Source organism: Cyanistes caeruleus, chromosome 11 (assembly GCF_971803275.1).
Source record: "Cyanistes caeruleus chromosome 11, bCyaCae1.hap1.1, whole genome shotgun sequence".
Taxonomy (NCBI): domain Eukaryota; kingdom Metazoa; phylum Chordata; class Aves; order Passeriformes; family Paridae; genus Cyanistes; species Cyanistes caeruleus.
Window position 1 is genome coordinate 20,446,188 of NC_141711.1, and position 17,077 is coordinate 20,463,264.

General features: G+C 40.7%; 1 protein-coding gene across 5 annotated transcripts in view; it reads right to left on the reverse strand.

Annotated features, from left to right (window-relative positions):
• FGD3 (FYVE, RhoGEF and PH domain containing 3) overlaps positions 1–17,077 on the reverse strand; it is a 96,279-nt gene that overhangs the window by 55,971 nt on the left and 23,231 nt on the right. Inside the window, exon 1 of one of the 5 annotated variants that reach the window (XM_023935649.2) lies at positions 11,182–11,381. The exons of 3 other annotated variants lie outside the window; for them this stretch is intronic. The gene's annotated coding sequence lies outside the window, so the exon portion shown is untranslated. Of the gene's footprint in view, positions 1–10,961; positions 11,097–11,181; positions 11,382–17,077 lie in introns of those variants that run through there. One more of the 5 variants, XM_023935650.2, reaches the window with a different exon arrangement.

Here is a 17,077-nt window from a genome sequence, read left to right on the forward strand (position 1 = left end):
ACTCACAGGACAAGTCCCACACACCACCACTATGGGACCCTTCAGCACAGCAGCAACATTTCTACTTATCTTTTCCTCCTCTTGCCTCGCCCCATTCAAACTCACTTTGCATCTCCTGTTTCTGGTTATTAACTCGGTTTAGCTCTGGTCTCCAGTTTCAGTCTGGCTGATTCCACCACGACACAGGGAAGCTTTCCCACAGACAACTCCTGGTCTCCCAGAAGGGAACATCCCATACAGAACTGATCCCTCTGCAGTGTCCCCAGAGATCAGCCAAAGGCAGCTGAGCATGACGTGCAGTGTGTACCTGCAACTCTAAATTCATTTTCACCACGGATTTCCTAACTTGAAGCTATCATTTTGCCTGACAGCCTCAGAGCCCTCCCCGATTTCAGATGTCTGTATCATCTCTAAGATGCCCACACTGGATGAGTCTCCTCTAAGATGCACACACCAGAGCCCCATGAAGGGAATGCAGGCAGAATCTTTATTCAGCATTCCTGAGGTTTTCCTCTAGGAGTAGCAGAGAGTTTGTTTTTCTTTTTCCCCCGACAAATAAAAGGTTTTTCATTATGATGAAAGAGCCCTAATTTATAATTACACTGATTGTGGAAATCAAAGAACTATTTCAGGCTAATAATACACCTGCAACTTCACATCTGTACTACTTTAACACAGGAATTGCAACACCAGAGTGATCCATTACTGTAAAAACCTGAAGAGATTTATTCTACAAACAAATTACTGCAGCCAAAGCCATCTCAGTTTGTTCCTTTCAGGTTACCTGCAGCTGGGTGATTTAGTGTCTTTGGGATTCTCTCCCAAGAACAAAGAGAAAGATGGCAGATCTCCAATTCCCAGAACTGGTGGGAAGAGGGAAGAGAAAGAAGCATTACAATGCCCACCTTCCAGTGATTTAAAAGACACAATGATGAGAAACAGCCTGATCAAGTCCTATGAGCAAATTCCAGCCTTCATTCAAAACCATGTCAAAAAATGTTTCATGTGCTTCATTTCTTTGTTTATTAAAAGCTTATTAAATTGTTATTCCTAATGACAAATGCAGCATGCAAGGATCCCTCTCTGCTCAGTTGATGTGCCTGTGCATCTTCTAAATGTCACACATTGCAACGTGCAAGATCTCATTTAACCAGCAAGATGAGTAAAAATTACCCTCCCCTTAAGATTTAATGACAATATAATTAATCTCTAACAGTGTCCCAAACAACTGGCTTTCTCTTTATAATCCTGAATTGCTTCATTAATTTTAGTAAACCAATAATTAGCCTTTGCTGATTTAAAAGTCTATTTAGGTACTAAATAAAAGTACGTAAAACTGAGCTCAGGTTCTTTGCTACAGACGTGAGTTTTGCAGGGCAGGACTCGCTTTTCTGTGTGATCACAATGTGCTGTCACTTCACACTGCAGAAATTAAGAAAATTCTACTTCATTATTGAAAAGCACAGTGAATATTTTTACACTATTTTGACAGCAGAGCTGCATATTTCAAAATCCAGAACCATTTCACAATAATTACTAAAACAAAACATATTTCATCTCTCAGTGTGGCTCAGCAACACCCTGCCTGAAGTTTAAAGCTTTGGCAGAAAATGGCCAAGCCACAGAGCCTTTGAGGTTGGAAAGGGCTTGGGGAGATCACCCAGTCCAACCTCTCTGCTCAAAGCAAGGCCACATGTAAGATCATATTTACAGGAAAATGGACATGGGCTAAATGAACCAGCCTAACCTTCTGGAACTAAAGGATGAGGTCATCTTTGTGGATAAAAAAGCTGATGTTGCAAGAAGAAAGAAGAAGCAGAAAAGCTGACAGACAAAGGGGTGTCAAACCAAGTAAAATGATGCTTACAGCATCTACCAGTTGGATTAAGAAAAGAGATGTGTGCTTGCCTGGTGGACACACAGAGCTCCCGATCAAGAGATGCGTGGACAAAGTGGAGCTACCAATTAAACAATGCCTGACTGTGTAGACCCAGGTAAGAAGTAAATACAAACAATGTTTAGAAGCGAAATAAATGGCTTTTGCCTGATTCACATTGAAGTGTGCAGAGTCCTTTGTCTCTCAGCTGACTAGAGAACACAATCTTTACCCTCTCTGCAGCCTCAGGCTCTGCACCCTGCTCCTCTAGAGACCTACACACCCAGGTTATCCCAGAGCCGCTCCTGAGCTCAAACTCCACACCCATTCCAGCCCTGGGGAGACACAAAAACATTTTCTGTACATTGCAGATGGAGGAACCAAGAGCAAACAGATTCTTTCCCTTGCACTTGGCTTAGATCACTGCTGCCTCACTCTGGGATCCACAGTCTCTAGGATCCAAAGTGAAGGCAGGAAAAAGAACCTGGGAAAGGTTAAAGCTGTCCACAGGAACAATGCACAGATAAATAGAGTGGAAGAGCTTGAAAACCACCGAACCACTTCCAGTATTTTGGATCCCAGTCACAGGATAGCATAAAGCATCCTTTATTTCAGCCAAAATTTCAGCTTTGGAGCTATTTCAGCTCCAAAGAAAGTAACACCAGAACAAAGGCCTCTAATAAAGTACAGAGAAAAACTGGAGTAAAAGGAATTAGTATTAGTTTTCCCAACAAAACTTCAGTTAATTCATGGTATTTATAGCAGCTGTTTGATCTCTCCTGTTATCTAAAATTGCACTTTCATCCAATCCATAGCCACTACAATGTGAAAACCAAGGACATTTTGCAAGAACCCGTTATCATTTGGGACATCAGCTTTAAATCACAAACAATAAAATCACTGTGAACGACTGCTAAATCTTCATTCTAAAGAAAAAAAACCAACATACTTCATCTCAAAATTGAATTACAACTCTGCCAGAAATTATTTGAAAAGAAATATTTTTAAGCAGTTGGAAGCTCAAGCTGAACAGAAACAGGCAACAATTTCAGAATCAGACCATTAACCCAAAATATCCATCCAAATTATTATTGTGAAAATAGTATACATTCTCTCTTGCTTAGGTGACAGCTTTCAATTCCTAAGTAAACTTAGAGTGTGGTCTATCATTACATAAAATATAACAGACAACTAGCATTTTCCAATATATATGTATAGCTAACATGGATAATTATAAACTACGTCACTTGCACAGGATTTCTGAATATTTGTGTTTTAAATTAGATTGCATAAAACAGCACATACTGCATGGTAGTCACTGTTTCAATAATTACTGGTTTCTATATAATTTCTGCATCATTATTATATATTATTCTTCCATTAATGGAGAAATATCCATGCATACAATGCATCTTTGCTTACTGGCAAAGATGCATTATTAAGAAAGGATGACTAGAGGGATTAAAAAATAAAAGCCATTATAGAAATTAAGATGCTATTAAGAAAAATCCAAAGAATTTTCACTGTAGAAGAAAGTCAGTGAAAGAAAAGATCATTACGAGATTATTTCAGATAATAAATGACTCTTGTAATAAATTTACAATTTTGAGCTCTTATAATAATTGACAGTGAGAGTGTAATTTAGTACTAACATCATAATCCTAACAGTCGCTTAGAATGGGTTGTGGATAAATAATTTTTGTTTGGTTGGAGTTTTTTCAGATCTATTATGGCATATTGGCTTCAGAGAGCTTTAGCTGCTGTCAACATCACAAGGAGAGGAACAAGACACTTTTCAGAGCAGTACCTTCACGTGTAAAATGAGGACCTGAGTTAGTATCCATCAATAAAAACAAAGCAGTGACATGAATACATCTCCAGATTGCCTAGGACACTTCCTGCTTCCTTGACAGCACACTGGTGTCAGCAAACACCACTGAGCCCTCCACAGCCCTTCCAAAAAAGAAACCAAAACCCATCAAGCAAGTGCATACACGAATTGCAATAAGAATCAATAACTGATGATGCCCTGGCCACCCTGCTTGACTCTGGGAATGATTGATACATTCCAACTCACTGACTGTCATTGATCATGACACTGACTGGCTGCAGTCCTGAGCCACACTCCCCTGTGGCACTGAGATCTCCTTCGGAATATGATGGGCAGACCCCTCAAAACACTGGGGGGATTGTCACCACAAAAAGTTACTGCTCAAAAGGCACCTTAAGCCATGTTATCCTAGCTCATAAATAAACTGAATTCAGAGATTAGCTTAGAGCTCAGGTGTGGTCCCCCTATATCCAAATCTGGCATTCAGAAATTCATGCAAAGTCTGCAGCAGCTGTGTCTCCCCACCTGCCCTGCCCAGGGGGGACAGCACTCCTCAGAGAAGCCAAACAGGACAGCTGCAGCTCTGGCAATTTCTAAGTCAGGCCAAGTGCACAGTCTGCTGTGCACATCCTGCTCTGCACAGCCCTGTTCCCCCAGCCCCACTCCAGTGTGTGCCACCGTGTGTGGGGCACATTCCCCATTGTCCATTCCCTCTTCTGTGCTCCTGCCTCACCTCTCAGCCCTCCTGAGACATTCCACACCAGGGACCAGCCCTGAGCTCCAGTGTCCACTGCCTGAAGCTGTGTTCTCAGAATGGGAACTCTGCTCAGGTTCTGTGCTCTACTGTGGCAAAAGAAAGACCAGATTTGTCAAGCAAAATGATTGCTTTGAGGTGTTTTTTAATTGAAAAGCTCATTTGCATGAAAGGTCAGGAGGATCAGGTATTCTGCTCCCTCTGGGATGCAGTTACAGAATCACAGAATGGCTAAGGTTGGAGGGGACCTTGAAGACCATCTCATTCCAACACCTGCCATGGGCAAGGACACCTTCCACTGGACTAGGCTGGTCAGAGCCCCATGCAATCTGGCCTTGTGAAAAAACAAACAGAATAAAACTAGAAACAAATTGAAAATCCTAGGTAATCTCTCTTCATAATTTTCTGGTCACAGATCCAAGAGTATTTCCTCTTTTTCACCATGGCTCACCTTCTTTTCCTGCCTAGATACATGAATGCAACTCCTACAGCATGCCCAACCCAGTATCTACAATAAAACATTCTTGAACTGAACAGATCCCTCTTCCTCTCCACAGAGCAGCCAGTCTGGGATTCTCAGATGCACAAAAAGGCAACGTCCCCTGCCACAGATGTATGCTGAGAAAGGCACAGAGCACAAGATGCACTCTACTGAGGACTTCTACATTCATCTCCTACTAATCTTCCACAAGGGGATAAATTTGATAACAGGAACGTGTGACTGGCTTAGTGTAACACACATTAAGTGTGCTAACCTCCAGTTCTTTTTGCATTTAATACAAGCAGCTACCCAATACGTGCTGTAGCCATCTTACAATTCTGTACCTGCAATTTTAAAACATTGAATAACATTTGAATGCCAGAGTGCACAGCATACACAAAGCACAGGCAGTTTTCAGAGTAAGTGACCCAACCAGGGATGTTCTCCAAATACTTCAGTTCAGTGACCAGATCTGATGATGGAATTACAACAGCTGGTTACAGTTCCATCAAAGAATTCATTCTAGCCATGAAAACATACAAATTTCTTCATATCAAGTAAAATTTAATTTCTTACACGTTCTAAACTATGTTATACATTAGGGTTCCTTCTTCTATACAGTAAGATATGTTTTATTTCAAAACATTTTCAGGATTAAAACCATAAAAGCTGTATAAAAACAAAAATATATTGGCTTCTTTGACTAAAGAACTTAAGTTGTATTAACATTTAACAGCACAAATTCCAATCCACTCAGCAACCTATTAGAAATACACATGATAACATTAAAATTACTGGGTTTTAACTTTGAAAAAAAATGTTTAAACAAACAAATTGTTAAATTTGTTAAATTTAATTGTTTCATCACCTGAAAGTGGCAAAGGCTCCAAGCAGTTTTGGTGTTCAAAGAGGATGCAAACAAGCCTTTTAGGAGTCACCACCATCTGGCCATAAGGGACAGCAGGCAGGAGTTGCCTCTCTCCCCAGGGACATACACACACTGAGCTCATCATTACCATTCTTATGTAGATCACACCATGGATGTTCAATGACATTTTACAGAGAGATAAGACTTGAAAGCCCTGCCCTCAGGAACCAAAGCCTTCAAGGACAGGGCAAAGCCTGTATACCACACTTTTCAAACTGGACCTATCCATGTCACCGAGAAGTAATTTAGGGGTCAGAGCCCTGTAAGAAGTCAGTAAGACATTGAATTTTGTAACCATTTCCTCAGAAAAGACAACAAATTACCTGAAGATTAAAGGTAATCTTCTAAATACCTGTGATTATTAGGAAGTCAGCTCTGAGTAGTGCTGCAGGACATGATGAAAGACACAAGCAATGGTTCTAGAAAGCCCACTGCGGGTCATACTGAACACCTCACCTCCTGCAAAGCAACAGCAATGCAACTAAACATAATCACAACAGAAAGTACAATTACAAAGTCAAAATCTGGTACTGCTACTCCACACAAGATATTCCCCCACATAAACCCCCTGGCTGTCAGTAATGTTCTGTCTTTCTCCAGTCTCAGTCCTCCATGACCTAAATATTCACTGATTAGTACTTCTCTGTATTTAACTCTTTGAGGGCCCAGCCCTGAAGCCCTTCATATTTTTCCATCCAGGCTGGACCAAGGAAACACAAGAATGCTGGGCAGGGAAGGGAAGGGAAACTCAACACAAGGCAGGACCAGCAGACGAGCATTGCTAGCGTTCCACGTTTTGTATCTATCGTCATTCTGCTTCTCAGAGTAGTATTTCCAAAAAAGGACATTTTAACAAACCAGACTAAACACCCAACAGCAGAAAGAAATGGTAAATCCTGGGCTAAAGGGCAGAATTTAACACAGGTACAAGATACAGGTGGTGGGACTAATGGTGTGGTTTTATACTACACTTAACATCCTCCCACTGAAAGAGTTTTTCTTCCCTGCTCCCTCAACCAAAGCCATTACATTCCTCTTACTTAGAAGGTTTTGACTCGACTCAGAATTGATTGAGCTGATCCCATGCATAGGGCAGTGGTGTGAAAGCCACAGTGACACCAAAGGCAGCAGAAAGAGGAGTTGGGGCTGCTGCTGTGACAGGTACTACACTCTGCAGAACCCCGGGCATGACATGGTTTACTGCAACTCAATTGGCCAGCAAACAGAAACACTTCCTTTCAATTATTATTACCTAATGGCACAGAAAAAAAATATATCAAAACCTCTTGTTCTGCAATAAAATACTTCTTCACTGGGAATCAGAAGTATTGAAAGTATTCAAAAACTGATACCATTTATTCCTCTTAAAAGCAAAGTCACCTTTACAAGGAAAATAACTCCGGTTTGATCTTTCCACCTTCACAGACCATGACATTTTTACCACTCATTTACTAAATATAACCTAAGTTAAACCAGTTTGCCTTTTATAACCAAAGAGATCGAGACCTTGAGCTTTTTCAGTGAAGTATGTTTCCCAAACCTTTACAATTTTTGTGGCAAGGGTTTTCTATTGCCATATCACATTTATAGGGGAAATTAAACTTCAACTGATCCCATGCTTAAGTGAAAAGGTTCAGTTTTGGTTTCCTGTTGGAACTTGCACATGAAGAAATTTTTTGGGGGGGGGGAGGGGGGAGGAGTGGAGCATGGCAAAGAACAACAGTTTTATTGAAAACAAGATTAAATTTTAACACTGAATTGCGGATTTATCCACTGTGATGAAGTCTTCCCTTTTTTGAAGGATGGTAAGTGGGACCCTGTAAGCTGGAAAGAATTTTTAAATTTTGGATGCAGTTCTTCATGGCGATCCATGAACCCACACTGCCTCTGCACCAGGAAGGGACAAGAATCAGGATTACACTGCAAGCTCTGACACTCAGCAAAACAAGGCTGTTCCTAAGAAAATACTGTAAATTAACTTAATCCTATTCTGTAGGACTGAAATCGAGACTTTTTTTTTCCCCCACTCAGAAATGAATAAAACTAATAAGAAAAAAACCACAGATGCCTTGATTTCAGGTGATCATCACTGAGCTCTTAGAGGACTACTGCTGAGAGCAGGTGGAGCAAAAAAAGCATCATTTCCATCACCAGAATCCTTAAGTACCAAGAATGCCATAATGGCATCACCAGTGTCACTCTGCCCTATTCCCCACTGGATTTTCGTACGTTAGAGGGATTTATTTTGGTGTTGATTTCCTTGCAGCATCAAGCTTGACTCCAACACTTGAAATAAAAAGAGGTTTCTTTTGTTGTTTGTGGTTGGGGTTTTTTGGCAGGGAAAGGAAGCGTGGGTTTATGTTTATTTTTTAGCTACTCCTAAATTCAGGACTTTAAAGTTTTTGCCTCTAGCATTATGATATGCATCCTAACTGTAAGAATCTTGAAAGCAAGGTATGTAACCACAAAAGTCTGTGTAACTCCACCAGGCTCTTGCTCTTACTTGTTTTTCTCATATTTGATAAATCTCATATTGAGATTTATCTCATTATTTGAGCCTCTGTCTCAAAATAAATCTTCTCAGATGTTTGAGATGAATTTCCAAAGGACTATGTTTTCTGCACATTTTCTATATTCAAAATTATAACATCAGGTAAGTTCAAGAAAAAGGGAAAATAGGCTACATCACACAGACATGTGTTTTTTCAAAGGACAAAATCCTACCCAGCTGTAGAAAATTTGTTTTTAGCATTACTTGAAAACTTAGCTCCAGCATAAGACAGAACTCAAGATTTTCCAAATTAAAAAAAGTCATTTTATTATTCATTTGGCATCAAATAAAATATTAGGTTAATGGGTATCCAGAGGAAAATGCATGGTTCTTCACATTCTCATGTCGAGATGCAGTGTAATAATACAAGGTGAAAGTCACTGGCATGTTGTACTTTCTTTTCATTGCCTCAGTACTGAAACACACTCAACTCTGCCACAAGGGCAAGTAAATCCATACATTCTCAGAAAATGTCACAGATGTCCTTTCCCTCCAAGTTTAGATGGGCACAAGCGACAACAGCAATGATTTTTACTTTCATTTACCCAAATGCTAGTGGGGTTTTTTCCATCATGAAGTATGATGATAACTGAGGAGTATGTAATTACCCTCCTCTGCTGACCCTGAAACGTCACCTCCACAGAACATCTGCTACTAGTCATTATTCCACCAAATTCATTATCAATTACATAGGGTGCTGCTACAAGTACGAAACAAACACTTCTCCAACCCTAGAAAACCTGACAGGAGGAGGGAGAAGACAACACCAGGGAGAGATCTCCAGGTAAGATGTCTCCTCCCCAAAGTCAATACTCTTCTAGAAGATTCCTAAGCTGGATCACCCCAAAATATCAACCACAAGATAAACACATCTAATTCCACACACGTGCCTGCAGCTGTGGCAGTGGAGACCAGAAATCAAATGCTGTTCCTCCACAACTCCCCATCAAAGCCTCTTACTCACTGTGCTGCAGCTACTGCCTTCCCTGCACACCCTCTCTAAGCTGGGGAAACTTTCATTCCCTTCTGAACAGTGCCAGGGCTTCAGGAGAGTGCAGAATTGCTGTTTGGTTCAACTCCTCACACAGTCTGCGTTCACCACTCCAAAATTTGTAAGTGGTGAAATGTGAAAGCCTCAGATGAAGAAAGGAGCTGAACACAAACCTTACTCCCCTGAGGCAGCATGGCTTCACTACGTCCCAACAAGTGGAGAGGAACAGCCAGCAACACATCTCACAAAATCCTCTTCCCCCTGAGAGGTACCCTCAGCACCTCTTGGCAAAGAAGGGTGCAAGAACTGTTTGTTTCCTGAGCATGATCAGTCTTTTTCCTTCTTGTCCCTGAGCCTGCCCCTAACTCCAGGCACTCCTGAACAAAGATTCTCTTACACCTTAGCTTGGACATAACTTTCAGGAATGGCTCTGGGTTCCACATGGGAACACCACAAGCACACGGGAATCCTCAGGACCACGGAAGAGCTCAGCAGAAGATCTGCAACACCAAAATTGCAGGAAAGGCAGGCCCTTAACTCCTGCTGGAGGTGCTCATGTCCTTGTTTAGATCCCACCTTAATTGTACAGCAAACTGTATAGATTGTGCTGAGCTTAATCCAAAAAAGCCCCGCATGCACCATTTACTTTAAGAGCTGGATATCATTAAAAGCCCTGTAGAAGCAGGAGCTGTAAGATACTCCTCATATACCTTAAGGAATAAGGATATGAGGAATCCTCATATACCTTAAGGAATGCCTAAATAACAAATATTTTAAAACAACAAAACAGCAAAAGCATGGAAGGGAAGTCTGATCCAGGTCCCCATGTTGTCATGGTGACTTCTCAGTCATTTATGTACTTCAGACACATTTAGAAAAAAAGCTACATTTTCACCCCTCCCCACCAAATAATGTAAGAAAGGGGAAAAAAATCCTGCCAGCTTGTCCCAAGCCAATCAAATGGCAACTGAATCCTTTGATCAGGCAGCACCCCTGAAATATTTTAACCAATACTTTTCCTGCACTGTGCATCAGGTACTCAGACAGGATGGAAACAGACATCAGCAGAAAATTCAAATTAATAATTCATCCAAACCCTTTACCATACAAGATTCTGACCACACTTGGACCCAACAGGTTTCCGCTTCCAGATTATTTAAAAAATAATTACTTACAACATCATTTCATTCATCCCCCATTTGCAGGCACTGTTTGCAAGCAATTGGTTTTTTCTTTTACCAAGTACTATGCGTTCCACATGCTGCTGTTATCATACAGAGCAATCAAACAGCCTTAGCCAGCTCAGAAAGAATAAAATCCTCTCAACATTTACACGCAAATGCCGCATAAATACGGATTTTCAAAAAACAAAACCAATACAGCTCATTATGGAGCTGCATGGAAAGAGCAAATGTTTTACTACCAGCACTAAATTGCTCACACTCAGCAACACCGCCAAACCCCCCCACACTTCCACAGCAGGAAAAGGCTAATGCACACCACAGTGGAAGAGCAGGCACCCAGTAAGACACCATTTTCTACATGATACCTGAAAAAGCATTCCAGACTCCACAAGCAAGCGCTGTTTGAACAGATCACAGCATGCACGCTTACCGGCAGCTCGCCAGCCCAGCCTGGCCAGCCATCTGCCCCTCGCCCACCACCTCCCAGCACTGAGGAAAACAAGGCATTCGCTTCACACACACCATCCTGATGACCCCCACCCTCCCCGTTAATCAATTAATGAAGCAAGACTGGTTTTTCCTTACTAAGCAATGTACGGACACTAGGTCACTTGAAGGTTGCCCGTTCCTTCCTGCTGCAGGGCCTCCCAAATAGAAATTGCCCAGCCAAATTCAGGCTTCTTCTTTTTTTTTATATATATATTCATTCAAAGCTGTAGGAATACACTCAGCCCTTGACAATGCCGGCTTGCATGATGAAAGAGCAAAAGTAGTTTTGAGGCTGCAGAATGCCTTCTCCGGGTTACCATGGAAATAAATGTGGGAAGGGGAGGGGGCTTCGCTGATGGCAATTCCTGCTACTTAGTGGAGATGTTCTGAAGCCAGACTGCGTGGGAGTGTAGTCCAGGAGAAGAAAATGTGTTTTACTATTACTACTATAATTTTACCTGCACTTCCTTTCATTTGTACCATATTTCACACAGTTGAAAAGCATGAAACTTCCCTGAAATGCTGAGAGGATGCTACTTGAAATAAGTACAGGATCCCTCCAATGAGGAGCTGAAGAAACTTCATTTACATATTGGAATTTATGCAGGAATTAATGACAAATTAATGTTCAGTTGCAATTAAAACTTGATTGACAAAGATGAACCTGTTGCAGCACTGAGGCTGTAGCAAGGAGGACCAGTTTCAGGAAGGCTTGGTAAGGAGCATCACCTTGTCATTAAATCACAGGGTAACCTTTCTCTTACAAACAATTCTCACACATAGTATGAAGCAGATCACCTCAAGGATCTTGTCCCTTGCAGAACTGAAAAAAGATCATCAACAAAAGCCCTGTGACACACTGCTCCACAGTGCTCCTCTGTGAGATCCTGACCCACACCACTGCCACCCTCCCCCTCCTTGGGTCTTGTCAGGATCCCCATGGAAAGTCAACAAAAATAATCCATGGGAGGTGGAAGCCTGGCACCAAAATCCCAGTGAGAACAGCCAATACAATTTCATCAAAATGATTATATTTTATACAAATTCAATTAGTATTTTTAGGACATTATTAGTAGTATTTTTTTGATATTAAGAATAAAATCTTCCATTGAAACAGAACGGTTAAACATTGGAACAGGCTAACCAGAGCAGTGGTGGAGTCACTGCCCCTGGAAGAGTTCAAAAAATGAGTAAACATGGTGTTTGGTGACACGGTTTAGTGGCTATCATAAGATTCAGAGGTTGGACTTGATGATCTTGTAGGTCTTCTTCAACCTCAGAAAGAGGTAAGAGCTGCTCACTATAGTGACATTAACACAATGCTCCAACCAAAGTGCAATACTCACTGTGCAATATTTGCCACAGAACAAAGCAACTTCTAGTCACCAGTTCACCACTGACTATTACCAATGTAATTTAATTTTGCACATCAAAAAATTCTCCAAACACTGTCTCTGAACACACAGAAAAAGTTTTTTAACAGTAGTTTATAAATAGAGAGCTCTACCTTGGCACATGAGCCAGACCTCCCTCCTTAGCCTCTCTGTAGAGGACACCAAAAAACCTATACTAACACAAAGACCACTTCGATTTACAAGCACAGAAGCTGTAGGTGATCCACTCCAAAATCCACCATTTATTTATTTATCATTTCCAATCGGCTTGTTTAGAAAGTTAAGCCAAAAAGAGAGGAGGTAAGCAAGTTGTGGGCCATATAAAAGGAGGGGTAGAGACACTGTGAGAACAATTACAAGCCAGCTGAGCACAAGGCTGGAAAAAACCTGTCAGGCTTTGGAGTTTCTTCTGAAAAGCCCAGTGCTGGCTGCTCCACAGCTGCTCCAGCCAGCCCCCACGCAGCTGCCTTCTCCCTGGGGCTCCCTCATCTCTCCAGTCCATGTCAGAGAAAGGGAGACACCACCAAGGTCCCAGTGCCCCAGGAGAAGTGGCTGATACCTTCCACCCAAGTGGGAGCAGGGCAGAACTGGTGGAAGAAGCAACCTAGGCCAGGGCCCTTTCTGACTCCTCCCTCACTTGCAGCAATTTCTGCCCCAGTCTGAATTGAGAGGAAGAAAAAAAGTATGAAAAGATTTTGCAACATGTCACAGCAGTAAGATGAATTAATACATTACATTCACACATATAAAATCCCTAGAACACACACTGCTGGCCCAGGAGCAGAGAAACCCCTCCTGGACCTGAGGGAAGGTCCATCTCCCTGTGAAGCAGAGCAAACACTCCCATCCATTTATTTCCACTGTTTCTCCTCCTCCTCAGCCAAATACAAGTTCAACATTTCTTTACAAGGCCACGAATCAAAAACCCTAATACAAATAAAACACAAGTTTGATTTTATGATATGACAATAAAAATCAGTTTTGCTGATCACATGTGACCCAGATCACACAGTACAACTCTCCCTGCTTTCCCAAATTCCTACAGGTGGCCTGGCCATCATGTCTTTATAATCACCAACAGCAAAATTTCACCCACAGCAAAATCTCACTTCATACACAAAGCCAAAGAAAGAGCAGAATTAAATCTGCTCATGTAAACACAGCAAAGCACTATAAACCACAAACAATGGGGAAGGGCTGAAAGGGGTTAAAAATCTAAACAGCCAGAAACCAGAGCAACCCAAAGCCATGGAGCAGCTCTGCAGGGTTCACCTGGCATGGGCTTAGGTGTTTCCAGCCACATCCCCTCACACCATGCCAGCTTTCCATGGTGCCCCTCTCCCAGCTCCAGCAGGCACCAAGCAGTGCAGGATGGGGCTGATCCAGGCCAACTCACGTGCCCACTGTCCAGCTGGCAGCTGCCATCCTGATGCCTCTGCCCACTTGTCTCCTTTCTAGGGACCCGTCTATCTGGCTAATAAATTTCGGAAAAACAGAAAAAAAAAAGAAAAAAAAAATGTTGTATAGATCCTTACCCATTTTATTGACTGCTCTGAAATGACCCTGAGGAGCAAGATGGGACAGAAAGCACAGTGCATAAACCTCACTCAGGAAAAACAGATTAAAAGCCACACCATCAACTACCAGGGGAACTCAACAAGACCAGGGAGCTCTGATTGATTATTCTGTTCTTTAAAAGGCAGCTGCCAGGGGAAGACAAAGGTAAACAGTGAGGCTGAGCAGAAGGCCAAGAAATTGCAGGGAGAGCATATATTGATTATTAAAAGTCACGAATATATTTATTTATATCTGTATACAAAAATTGTACATAGCCAGGAGTGTCTGGAAAGGGCAGCCAGGAGATTTATTTGAAGCCTCCCTGAACAAATAAAAAAGCATCACTGTTTTAGACTTTCTAACAGCTAGACAGCAACAGACTGACCAGCCAACATTCCTGTGATTATGGGGGTAAAATCACTGTGCTCCAGGAGAGGAACATACGCATCATACAAATCATACCTCGTCTCCTAGTAACAAGGCAAGGTATCAGATGTGCAAAGCTGAGGAGAAAAACAGGCTTTTGTCTTTTATCGCAAAAAAATAAATGGAACAAAATTGAAAAATGAGTGGCTATTAATTATTACATGATCCTCCTGTAATCTTCTTGAAGATTTTCATCAGAACTTTCCATGTGCAAAGAAATGAAGAGTTAATCTCATGGTTGGTGGTAGCTTTTAGATGACTGATAACCTCTTATTGGAAGAACTGATATAAAATTACCCAAAAAATCCCCAAAACAAAAAGAAGACATTGTTAAGGACAAACTATCACTTCAAATCATGTACCCAGAAAAACAGGGAACAAGTTGATATCTATTATTGGTTTGCCCTGTATTTTATGTTCTGACAACTACATTCACCTGCCAATGAAACAAAGGAAAAGTCAGCTTGCCTAACTGCAACACTGGTATCTGATGCAGCCACTTGTGTTGCTGTATATCCATATTATCATTAGCTGGATGCACCAAAAATAAATTAAAAACAAACCTTAGAAGATGCAATGAATCACGCACGCCACAGTGGAGCAAGCAAAAGAGCCTTGTTTTTTTTGTTTTTTTTTTTTAATGGATTTATATCTTTTAAATAACCAACAAAAATAAGTATAATTACTAATCTGTCAGAGCTGCACAAATGCATCATGTGATCTGATCCCAGAATTTCACTAAAGGTGAAATGGCACACCAGCCCATGGAAATGGAGATCTACAGAGGAGTTACATCCAGAGACACTCTGTGGTTTGCAATATGTATTTTTACAATTTTCTCCTTTGCAGAGCTAACTGGTTAAGGAAGGCAGAACACTCAGGGTATTTTTGTCAGCCATACAGGTTTGCCATATATTTCAACCTAGTCCAAGTCACCTGAAAGGAAACTGAAGTGATTTTTTAGAAGGTGACTTTTCACAATTCTCCTCAAGTTTTCGACATTTTAAACCCCATCTCTGCTAACACCCAGCATTTCCTTCTCATACAGCAGCAGAAAAATTCCTCATGTGCACTAATAAGGCATACAGGTGCTACCCTACAGACCCTGCTTTAAAATATCAATTTTAAAAAGCTACATAAAACAGTTTTCATTGATTATTATTTCCCCCAGCATGTCCAATCACTCCAGGGGCACTGCAACTTTAAACCTTGATCATTCCAGGTGACTAGGAGGTACCTTAAAGGCATTAAGACAGCAAGAGTTCTGTCCTGTTGCAAGAGAAACTTTTGAAAACCACGTAACTTTTGAGAAAATGGAAGTAGGTCTGTTGTCAATCACCTCTGCTGCCAAAATATATTCCTTTAAGAACTTAGCATCTTTGCTCTTTTAGTCTTAAACAAACTAAACAGAAATTTTTGCCCTGGTCATACAAATTTCTGAAACTTATTTTAGAAACTCCCCTCATTAAGACCTGCAGTAAAAATAAGGAGAGGAGTTTAAATCACTTGTATGGTTTAAATGGTGGCAAAAAAAGTTTAAACACTCAAATAACTTCACCTACTTAAACTGGGTAATTTTTCTACTAAAACAACAACAAAAAAATACTCCTCAATAAAGCTAGGTGAATGGGTCTTTAGAGACCTTTGATCCAGCCATTTCATACCACATGTTCAATAAGTATATTAAATTTTACTGTATTAATAATACTGAAATAATAATAATATATAATATATGAAATATAAATTTTATATATATATATATATATATATATAATAATAGTGATTACCATCATGAACAACAGACAGGCAGTGCTAACCATTCCTTTAAGCACAAACACTTCTGAATTTCATCCTGGGGCTGTGTGTCTGTGTGTCCCCAGAGCTCTCTGCTCTGGAACCACAGCAGGAGAAAACCCAGAACCGAGCCAGCAGGAAATGGGGAACAGGGAGAGCTGCAAGTTCAACTCAATGAAATTGATCAGAAACAAATATGAAAGGTGTGAAGTGCCTTTTCCCACTTTCATTTTATTTTCGTAGTCAGAAAGTGCGCTGGAATTAAACAGAACTTATTTGTAAGAGGTCACTGATAGGAGCTGTATATTTCTTCCAACACATTTAGAAAAGTGGAACAAAACTTGAAAGCTGAAACCATAAACCATGACATGGACATTTATTCACAGTTGACTTTGCAAGCTCCAGTTTGGTTTTTATCAGGACAAAGCCTCATGGTCTCATTTCCTTCAGTTTCCAGTGAACTTCATTATTAAAACATGGGGTTTAAAACAGACCATGACTTCACCCAAAAAACAAAGGTAGTCTTTGTGCAAGGAGAACCACAGTCATATGCTCTGAATGGTGCATAACACCACACAGCTTTAGCAAGAGCATGAGCCAGGCCAATTATTTTTAATTTTTTACATTTAATTCTTAATTTTTAGTATTTTAATATAGTAAAATTAATAAATTAAATCACATTATATTAAATTATAAAAATAATATATTGTATATTGATTATATTTTATATTTTAATATATATGCATGCATCTATACATTATACATATGTACACATATCCATATGACACATGACAACCACTCCCTTTAATAATTTCAAACTT